The sequence below is a fragment of the Lytechinus variegatus genome, chromosome 4, assembly GCF_018143015.1.
Source record: "Lytechinus variegatus isolate NC3 chromosome 4, Lvar_3.0, whole genome shotgun sequence".
Classification (NCBI taxonomy): domain Eukaryota; kingdom Metazoa; phylum Echinodermata; class Echinoidea; order Temnopleuroida; family Toxopneustidae; genus Lytechinus; species Lytechinus variegatus.
In genome coordinates this window covers 2231465-2242232 of record NC_054743.1, presented here as the reverse complement: position 1 = coordinate 2242232, position 10768 = coordinate 2231465, and the positions used below count along the sequence as shown (strand labels likewise).

Below are 10768 nucleotides of genomic sequence, written 5' to 3'. Positions count from 1 at the left end.
TTTATGACTGGTTGCACTTGTGAAATATCACTCTTTCCACCTCTCAAAATTTTTGTACCTTTCAGTATCTTATCTGTAAGGAACTCTATATTTTCATATATAACTTTAACTATAATCAAGCGAGATATTTTTTTCCTCTATCAAACTTTATATCCCTAGTCAAATTTATGAACGACTATTAATTTGCTCAGTCAGGTTCACTCAAATTTCTCTTTTTATCAACAAGGTCACTATTTTACCCTTTGAGAAAAAATATCACTATTTTCTAAATCAAATTCTGCAATAACGCTTCTAGCCTTTATTCTGTATTTTAACTCTTTCACTTTACTCAAGTTTATCCCTAGTTGCAGTTATGCATTAGTCTTACCCCTTTTAAAATTTTAGTGCCTTTTTGTATCTTTTATCTGTATTTTTGTCAATAAATTAAATTTTTATTTGCAAAATTCTATAAAGCTCAGCCCAAATCACTTAGTCCTTTGTATTTAAAAAGTTGTTTTATTCTTTGTAATGAAAATCAATTGCCCGTTTCAAACACTATAAAATTTTATCTGTAACCTCGACTTCAATCAAGCTTTTTCCTTTTTTACACTTTATATTCCAAGTCAAATTTACAAAGAGCAATTTTCACTCAATCCAGTTCACTTGATTTTTCAGATACCTCTTTATCACAATGTTACTTTCTCCTTATCTGCTCTATCACTCTTTATCTGCTCTATCAAATCTGGAATATTGCTCTTACCTCTTTTGACGTATTCAGTTATATCACTGTTTGCACTTATTGTGTAAAGTCACTTTTCACTTTTTCACCTTGAAAAAAATTGTATTACTATTTTTAATTTACACTAGGGAATGCAATCAATACACTTTTGAAATCAATTCTCTGCAAGTAATACCTTCCAATTCTTATTTTTTTGGTTTCTTGGATATGGAACCAAAATAGTAAAATAGATTTGTGGTTTAAAGTACTATATTACACTTGATCTATAAAAATTAAGTTTTCTTAGATACTCTATTTCTCAGTCTAGTTAACTTATATTTTCAAAACTCTTTCTCTCACTGTTGTGCCACAAACTTCTAATTTTTTTAATCAAATTCACTTTTATATTTAATATACTTTCTCTCTAAGTTATCAATGAAGCTCACTTGTATTCTCTTCTCACAAACAATCAATCACTATTTCCTTTCTTAACCAAATGCTACAAATTCCCAAAGTCAATCAAATAAAAACTCTTGACACAAATTGGGGAAGTCATTCAATGTTTTTAATTCTTTAGTTTAGGTTTTTTGTTTGTTTGGGATTGTTTGTTTGTTTTTAGTTTGTTTTTTTTTAGTTTTTTAAGTTGTTTAAAAGAATTATGTGTTTAAAAGAATTATGTGTTTAAAAGTTCTGTTTGTTCGTTGCTATCCCCAATTCCTTGTGACTCACCCAAGCCTCTAAATGCAAGGGTTATTGTCGTGAATTGGTAGACAGACTTCCAGATGAAATTTCGATGAAAGTTTAAAATGAAGTTTCTGAGGTTCTAAATGAGTTCGTTTTGTCTCTCACCTTTACGTCTAAAGGTGAGAGGGTGAAAATGAAATGGTATGGTATATGGTATGAATGAAATGTTATGAATATGAAGTTTAGGATGAGGTTCTAAATGAGTTTCTTACTTCTCGCACCTTTACGTCTAAAGGATCTGAGGGTGAAGGTGAAATGGTATGAGATGAGTGATATGGACTGATTTGACAATCAACAGAAACAAGACAATACAACACACAGAGAGAGAAAAGGAAAAAACAAAACAAATTAATACTCTATTGATTCTCCCAAGTATTTTCACTCTTCTCACTCCGGGGGAAGGGGGGGGGGGGGATCTCGGCCACAAACTACATGTTTGCTTTATAAATGTAACCTTTAGATGTAACCTAAAAAGCTGCATACCTTTATTTGCAAAATATTTGAATTTTATTTTATATCAATCAATTATGCTGCTAATTCATACATGAAATTTTGAAAATAGTTTTTAATCATTAAATATAAGCCATGAACTTTTGATTTTAGTTTGAAGACTCTTTTGAAAGTTATAATCAAAACTATATTTAAAAAATTGGTATGTTTTCTATTGTTTTTATAATTTCTTACATATTTCTCTGGTTTTCTACCTTTTGTTTTTTGTTTTTTCAAAGGGGATTGATACTTGAACTATTTCAGGCATATAAAGCAGAAAACAAGTGAATTTTCATAACTTATACTAGAAATAATTGTATATTTAATCAAGGATTGCCGCATCAACAGTTTTTCACATTACGGAGAATCCCCCTCCCCCCCCCCCCAGAAAATTAAAGTTAAGCACTTTCCCCAAAATAATATAACAATAATATTATAATCAAAATATATATAAATATATAATGGTTGACAATGTATTTTTGTTGATTAAAATAATCAACCTTGTATTTAACTATTACATGAATAGTCAATCTACTTTTACAGTATTTTATTGAATTCGTGACCTTTGACCTCATCAATCCCAAATTTAAAGGGGAATGAAACCTTTGGAACAAATAGGCCTGTGTAAAAACAGAAAAATCAAGGAATAAAAATAAAGAAAGTTTGAGAAAAATCAGAAAAATAATGACAAAGTTATGAGCTTTTCAATATTGCAATCACTGATGCCATGGAGATCCTCCTATTGGCAATGCGACAAGGATGTGTGATGTCACTGATGAACAACTTTCCCTTTGGTGGACTATAAAATACCCTCAAAATGTCTCTTTTTGCTTTTTGTTATGATGATACAAACTCTTCATCCATGATGTATTCTTAAAAAATATTACATGCCCTCATGTAGAAAGAACACATGATCTATGGATAGATGTGATAAAAGAGACAATTGAAATTAAATATTTTCTAAAGTAATGGGGAGAGTTGTGCACAAGTGACATCACACATCTTTGTCGCATTGTCAATTTCCTATCTCCATAGCATTAGCGATCGCAATATTCAAATGCTCATAACTTTCTCATTATTTGTCCAATTCTTCTCAAACTTTTGTTGACCTGTTTCTTTGATTTTTTTGTTTTCACACAGGCTATCTTCTTCCAATGGTTTCATTCTCCTTTAATCACATCACTGTCATCCTCAATACACATATGACCCAAGTTTGAACTTGATCCGTGAAACGGATTTTCAGTTATCGTGAGAACATTGTATTTTTTACATATTTTATTGATTTCATGACCTTTGATCTCGTGATCCCAAAAAACTAATCAGATCATTGTCACCACTCAATTCATACATGAATAAGTTTCAAGTTGATTGCTGAAACAGTTTACGAGTTATCGCAAAATTCGTCATTTTTTTATGTACTTTATTCAATTAATGACCTTTGATCTTTGACCTCATAAACACCAAAACAAATCAAATCCTTCCCACCCTTCAATGCACATATGATCCAAGTTTAGGGTTAATCCGCGAAACCTTTTTTTTTATATTGCAAGAAAAATGTATTTTTTATGTATTTTATTTATTTCTTGACCATTGATCTTTGACCCCACAACCCCAAAATCTAATCAGATCATTGCCATCCTTCAATACATATATAAAGTTTCTTTAGCTTTTAACATTGCTTATTCATATGTGACTACATATTGGTCTATTTTCATAAAACTAAGTCAATTGTAGTACAAAATGTCTACAAAAATTTTACTTATCAAAATTATTTTGTACAAAACTTTGGTACTCTCAAATGAAGGGGAGGCGGTTATTACTTTTTTGTTATATTTATAAATATACTTACGCTGTAATAACAATTTAACTACCTCCAAGAAACCTGTACTCAATGGCCTTCTGCCCTCTGAAATAACCTGTTTTGGAAAATAAAAAAAAAACAATAAGGTGCTTTCCAGAAACTAAAGTTCCTCCTTGTTATAGATAAATAATTCCAATCATGACAACAGATGAAATTCCAATGAAAGTTTAAAACGAAATTTCTGAGGTTCTAAATGAGTTCCTTTTGTCTCTCACTTTTACGTCTAAAGGTGAGAGGGTGAAGATGAAATGGTATGGTATATGGTATAAATGAAATGTTTACAATATGAAGTTTGGGATGAGGTTCTTAATGAGTTTCTTACTTCTCGCACCTTTACGTCTAAAGGATCTGAGGGTGAAGGTGAAATGGTATGAGATGAGTGATATGAAACTGATTTAACAACTAACAAAAACAACACAATACAACAGAGAGAGACGGAAAAAGAAAAAACACAAAAAATTAATACTCAATTGATTCTCCCGGGTATTTCCACACTTCTCACTCTCGATGGATCTCGGCCACATACTGCATGTTTGCTATATAAATTGGTACATACGTCTCCCGTGATGTAATGTAAAGAGCTGCATAACTTTATTTGAGAAATATTAGAATTTTTATTTTATATGAATCTATTATGCTGCTAATTCATACATGAAATTTTGAAAATGGATTTCAATCATCAAATTTAAGCAATGAAGTTTATTGACCCATCAAAACAAAACAAATCAAACAAAACGGATGAGCCATGGTCATGATCTTCAAATCTACACAATATTGGGTTCCAACCTTTTTGAATTTGGAAGTTATGAGCCTCCAAACGGGCACCCCAAAACATTGACTTCGCCGCTGAAAACCATTTTCGGCGACATCATGCGCAATAACGGCTGATTAGATCCACGAAATAATACACTGCCCATGTAAACATCAAAAAGTTCTTCCAATTTACGTAAAATGAGTATTCTATCTCATCAAACTTGGCTGCAGCAATCAATCAAAAATAGCAAATTTTATTTAAACTCAGTTGTTGAACATGCATTGATTACTAAGAGAGGCCAATATTAGCAACCGTTTGACCTTAGGGCAAAATATTTCATATTTTTCAATCAGACACTTCTGGGAACATTTGGTGCAAGTTTAAACAAAATCAAAGTTGGTCGAGTGACAAATTGTCTGAAAATTGGTTGATTTGATGTCGATTGACCCATAAAAGATAATGAAAAAAGTAAATATGCTATTTTTCTGTACAATTCTGTACAGTCTGGCTATTGAAAATAGATAGCCCCAAAAAAGGAAAGAAAAAAGCATTTTTTTTTGCTACATTATGTATACATGTAATAGGATTAATGAAACCCTCCCCCACCCCACCCCCCAAAAAACATAATACATAATGAATCTTAACATGGAAGATGTAATAAAAATATACCTACTGTACACAGAAATAACAATATAAACACCTTCAGCGCAAGCCTTCGCTGAATTGCCTCAAGATGAGACTCTGAAATTACCTGTTTAAAAAAAAATAAAAATACACACATGTGATATTGAACTAGATCGCTCTTAAAAACATCTTTGAACTCATCACCCCAAAACTTAACCAAACCATTGTTAACCCAAACCAAGTTCGAAGTATATCTGTGAAACAATTTTTATGTTATTGCAAAGATGGTCTATTTTTTAATGTATTTTATTGAATTTGTGACCTTTCACCTTTCATCTCATAACCTCAAATAGTAATCAGATCATTGCCACATCCCTATGCACAAATAATCCACATTTAAAGTACATCCATAAAATAATTTTTTAAGTTATGTCAAGAATGGTTTATGTTTAAGTATTTTATAGAATTTGTGACCTTTGGTCTCATGAAATAAAAATCTCGATATATTGTCCCTACATCCCTACATTATACACCAAATTTCACAATCAAATATCTAAAACTGACAGCACACTCAACCAATTCTCCTTTTATTCTATTACCCTTTAAAAGCAACACTGATCAGAGAGCATTATCTGACTGGCGCATAACGCTGCACAGACAAATCATGTGCATCAAATTATGCTACTTTAATGAACTGCTAAAAAAACATATTTAGAACATTTCTAATCACCAAGTAGGCCTAGATTACATAGAGAAATATACTTATATTCATATATATACATATATATATATATATATATATATATATATATATATATATATATAAGTATATATTTAAAACCAACGCTGGTCAGAGATCATTATCTGACTGGCACATAACACTGCACAGACAAATCATGTGCATCAAATCTAAAAAACATATTTAGAAACATTTTGAATCACCAAGTAGGCCTAGATCTACTTATATTAAAATATACTTACACACAAATGAAGTTGCAAATGCTCCTTGAGTTGACAAAAACTGAAACTTGACTTTGAAGAAGTCTTCGATTTCAACTGAACTGATGTAAACTGTCTTGAGAAAAGTAACACATAAAATATAAATTAAGGGGAATAAAACCTTTCTGTAAAAACAGAAAAATCAAAGAATAAGAATAAAGAAAGTTTGAGAAAAATCGGACAAATAATGAGAAAGTTATGAGCATTTGAATACTGCAATCAGTAATGCCATGGAGATCCTCCCATTGGCGATGCGACAAGGATGTGTGATGTCATTAATGAACAACTTTCCCTTTGGTAGACTATAAAATACCCTCAAAATGTCTGTTTTTGCTTTCTGTTATGAGACAAACTCTTTATCCATGATGTATTCTTAAAATATATGTATTACATGCCCTCATGTAGAAAAAACACATGATCTATGGATAGATGTGATAAGAGGCAATTCAAATGAAATATGGGTCAATCCACATCAAATCAACCAGTTTTCAGACAATTTGTCACCCGACCCTCTTCGATTTTCTTTAAACTCGCACCAAATGTTGCCCCAAGTGTCTGACGGAAAAATCTGAAATATTTTGCCCTAAGGTCAAATGGTTGCTAAGATATGCCTCCCATAGCAACCAATGCGCACACAACTAAATTATTCAAATACAAGTGGAATGCCTCTGGCCGTCTCACCTGCATCACGCGGTTCAATATAGCAGCAGTGCTGACTTTGAATACTACTCTAACTCGCACAAGAGGTTCAGTGATACATGGTTACTCTTATGTCCACTTTTTTATGAACTAGACCAATAAACTTACAGAGATATGATGGTTATTCAACAAAACACCCCAACATGGCCAAAGTTCATTGACCTTACATGACCTTTGACCTTGATCATGTGACCTGAAACTCGAACAGGATGTTCAGTGATACTTGACTACTCTTATGTACAAGTTTCATAAATCAGATCCATAAACTTTCAAAGTTATGATGGTAATTCAACAGATACCCCCGATTCGGCCAAAGTTCATTGACCCTAAATGACCTTAGACCTTAATCATGAGACCTGAAACTTGCACAAAATGTTCAGTGATGCTTGATTACTCTAATGTCTAAGTTTAACGAACTAGACCAATAAACTTTCAAAGTTATGATGGTAATTCAACAGATACCCTGATTCATCCAAAGTTCATTGACCCTAAATGACCTTTGACCTTAATCATGAGACCTGAAACTTGCACAAAATGTTCAGTGATGCTTGATTACTATTATGTCCAAGTTTCATGAATCAGATTCATAAACTTTCAAAGTTATGATGGGAATTCAACAGATACCCCCAAGTCAACCAAAGTTCATCGACCTTAAATGACCTTTTGACCTTGGTCATGTGACGTGAAACTCATGCAGGATGTTCAGTAATACTTGATCAACCTTATAGCCAAGTTTCATGAACTAGGTCCATATACTTTTTAAGTTATGATGTCATTTCAAAAACTAGAATGAAATATGAAGAAAATAAATGAATCTATAAGTATTAGATTTATAAGTACCTACATTACTACTAAAACAAATGATTGGATAAATAAATAAATAAATGAAAAAGTAGACCTAGGTAAACTTAGACTTCTGGTGATGGGAGAGGGTCATAATGTATACATTATAACCACTGGCGTAGCCAGGAATTTTGAATTTACCTTCTCCTTGCCCCCCCCCCCCTCCTGTTGAAAATTCCTGGCTACGCCAGTGGTTATGATATATACATTATGACCCTCTCCCATCACCAGAAGTCTAAGTTTACCTAGGTCTACTTCTTCATTTATTTATTTATCCAATCATTTGTTTTAGTAGTAATGTAGGTACCCATAAATCTAATACTTATAGATTCATTTATTTTCTTCATATTTCATTCTAATGCCAGGCCTATATATTCTGTCTTTCTGTCAGATCTATCTGTCCACTATCCCCGGTGTCTCTGTCTATCTATCTATCTTTCTATCTATCTATCTATCTTTCTATCTATCTATATGTCTATCACTCTGTTTCCTGTTTATCTAAATTTTATCTGTCTATCCATCTACTAAGTATTCGTTTTCATTTCATCTCCTGAGGCTATCGATATCGTTAGCAGGAGATCGTAAAAATGAAATCATGCATATTCATGCAAGCACTACCAAGACGTACTACTAAGTTATGAATATTCATAATTCGTACCAAACGTAAACCCAAACTGTGTATGTCTACTACTGCGCTGCGCTAACGCTGTATATGGGTCTGCCACCGCGCCGCGAAGGAAGCCAGAATCGACACAAGTAGAAAAAGAGAATTTGCTATTTAACAGGCGGCCTTTTATAATAAGACAAGAAAAGCAAGGAGAGAAGACGGTGAGAATGAAATTGAAATGATTTAAAGAAATCAGAGTGGTTTAGAATGTAAGAATTTAATGAAGAAATGAGGTTATTTTGATCGTGATATAGACGGTCAGACCTACATACGCGTTTTACTGTTATTACTGGCGGCGTGTGGCGGTATCCACAGATAGGTGTTCTGGATATAACCACACGCGTGTGGCTGGATGGTAAAGACACACGCGTGTGGCTGTATACACTGCCTTATTAATATTATGTCTGATTATCTTCCATAAACAGATTTGCTAGCTAAGCTAAAGTTAACATCGATATGTCTCTTGTATTTAAATTTAAACTTGAAATTTGCAATCAATTGCATATATGTTTCTTGCAACAAACCACTTGTACCGTATTAATAACAGACGTGTTCTATCATGCAGATGCCCGTGCCATACCGTAGGCCTACACATGTGTGACATGAAACAATTCTTACCAATTCACACGTACGAATACAGCGAAGCCGAAGGCCGTGACGACGGCTACGGCGTACCAGTAGGCAAGAACAAGATGTCAAAAGACCCTAATTAGGCCTGATATAATTAACGACTTTAGTCCTCACGCTACAACAGTCTTACTCTCAGTCTCAGAGACAGAGACACAGGCTCCAAGATTTCCGGTATGGCAGACAACAAGCTTGAAAGTTAAACAAAACTTCTTTAAAGCAGTAGGCCTAACTCGTCCAACACGTTGTTTATCATGCATGCGCTCGAGCATGCATATCTGTATCGATAGGGGGCGTCAACCAATATTGCAGTTGCTATGTTTATACTGTGATGACATTATTTTCCCGTACAGCTAGCACGATGAATGCAAACCATCGTCATCATAAAATTGTTGTAATGCCATTTTTATTATGACATCATTAATAGTAAATATTAATTTAAAAAACATATATTATGCAAATCATCAATATTACACAAATGATTAATTTCATCTTGCTCATTATCATGAACAATTTCAATGATAAAAACTATATACGGTATATAGAACCCTATCTTACAATTAAAGAATATCTATCTGTGTCTGTTTATATGTCTATCCATCTACCTACATGATATATGTATCTATCTATCCATCTATCTATCTGTCTATCTATCTATATATCTGTCTATCTATCTGTCTATCTATCTATCTGTCTATCTATCTGTGTGTCTGTCTGTCGGTCTCTCCATCTATCTATCTATTTTCATTTTCAGTTTAGTTTATTTCACTTTCATTTTCAGATAATAAACAAAACAAACATATATATGCATATATGTATACAGTGGCGTAACTAGGGGGGGGGGGGGCATGGGGGCCACGTGCTCCCCCAATCGGCTGACCAAAAAAAGGGGAAAGGATAAAAAGTGGGAGAAAGGAAAATAACGTAGTGGGAAAAAATATTATTGTTCATTATATTTATAATGTTATAATAATCGTAATTATGTTATATTACATAACAAACATTTTTTCATAAATTTACGAAACATAATTTGCTCAGGTCCTATGTCTTCATTGTTCCTATAGTGCTCGCATTGTCTGTTTAACGAGATATATAACCCTGTAATACTAAATCCTCCCGTTTTCAAGTCAATATACAACATACTGCCAAATATAATTCGATGCACTTCGAGTGATTATTGTTTTATGTACAATAGTATGCTTCTTTTTTCAAGACTACTTAAAGTGATTGCACCATTTTAAAATCTTAATAAAACATTTCCTTCGCAGTAGTGGATTGGTGAAATATGTCTGCTCTCCATGAATTCCTAGAATCAGTCCTTCAAATGTCCCTTTTTATGATCTGAATATCAAAATTTTTCAGCTCGCGCTTCGCGCTCGCATCATATGGTAAGTGAACTACGTATCGTCTTCGTGAATTCCTACAAACAATGTCCCTCTTCGGGTCTGAATTTCCTAAATTTCCAACTCGCGCTTCGCCCTCGCAAGATTTGATTAGTGAGATGGGTATGTTAATCATGATTACAAGTGCATTATGTGCATGTTTAGATGTAATTCTAACAAAATCAACAAGCGCTTGTTGGCACTCGCATTAGATGACTATGGTGAGATGTGTATACTCTTATGGATTCCTAAATATAGTACTCAGTTAAAATCTTCCTGTTTGGGGTCAATACTTACAAAAATTTCAGCTCGGGCTTCGCGCTCGCATTATTTAGTGAGACACGTACGTATCATGATTAACAAAAGATTAATTGAAGTGTCC

At 33.1% G+C, this 10768-nt stretch overlaps 1 long non-coding RNA gene across 2 annotated transcripts; it reads right to left on the bottom strand.

Moving 5' to 3' along the window:
- Positions 1 to 43: 43 nt before the first annotated feature.
- Positions 44 to 9659, bottom strand: LOC121413205. 2 transcript variants are annotated; one of them, XR_005969700.1, is made up of 5 exons: positions 8996 to 9659; positions 6151 to 6244; positions 5219 to 5296; positions 3780 to 3846; positions 44 to 1720 (listed from the first exon to the last, which is right to left on the bottom strand). It is a non-coding gene; the product is annotated as an uncharacterized LOC121413205 (long non-coding RNA). The 2 variants fall into 2 exon arrangements; XR_005969699.1 differs by having other exon boundaries at positions 45 to 1720; positions 6151 to 6240; positions 8996 to 9658.
- Between the last annotated feature and the right edge of the window lie 1109 nt (positions 9660 to 10768).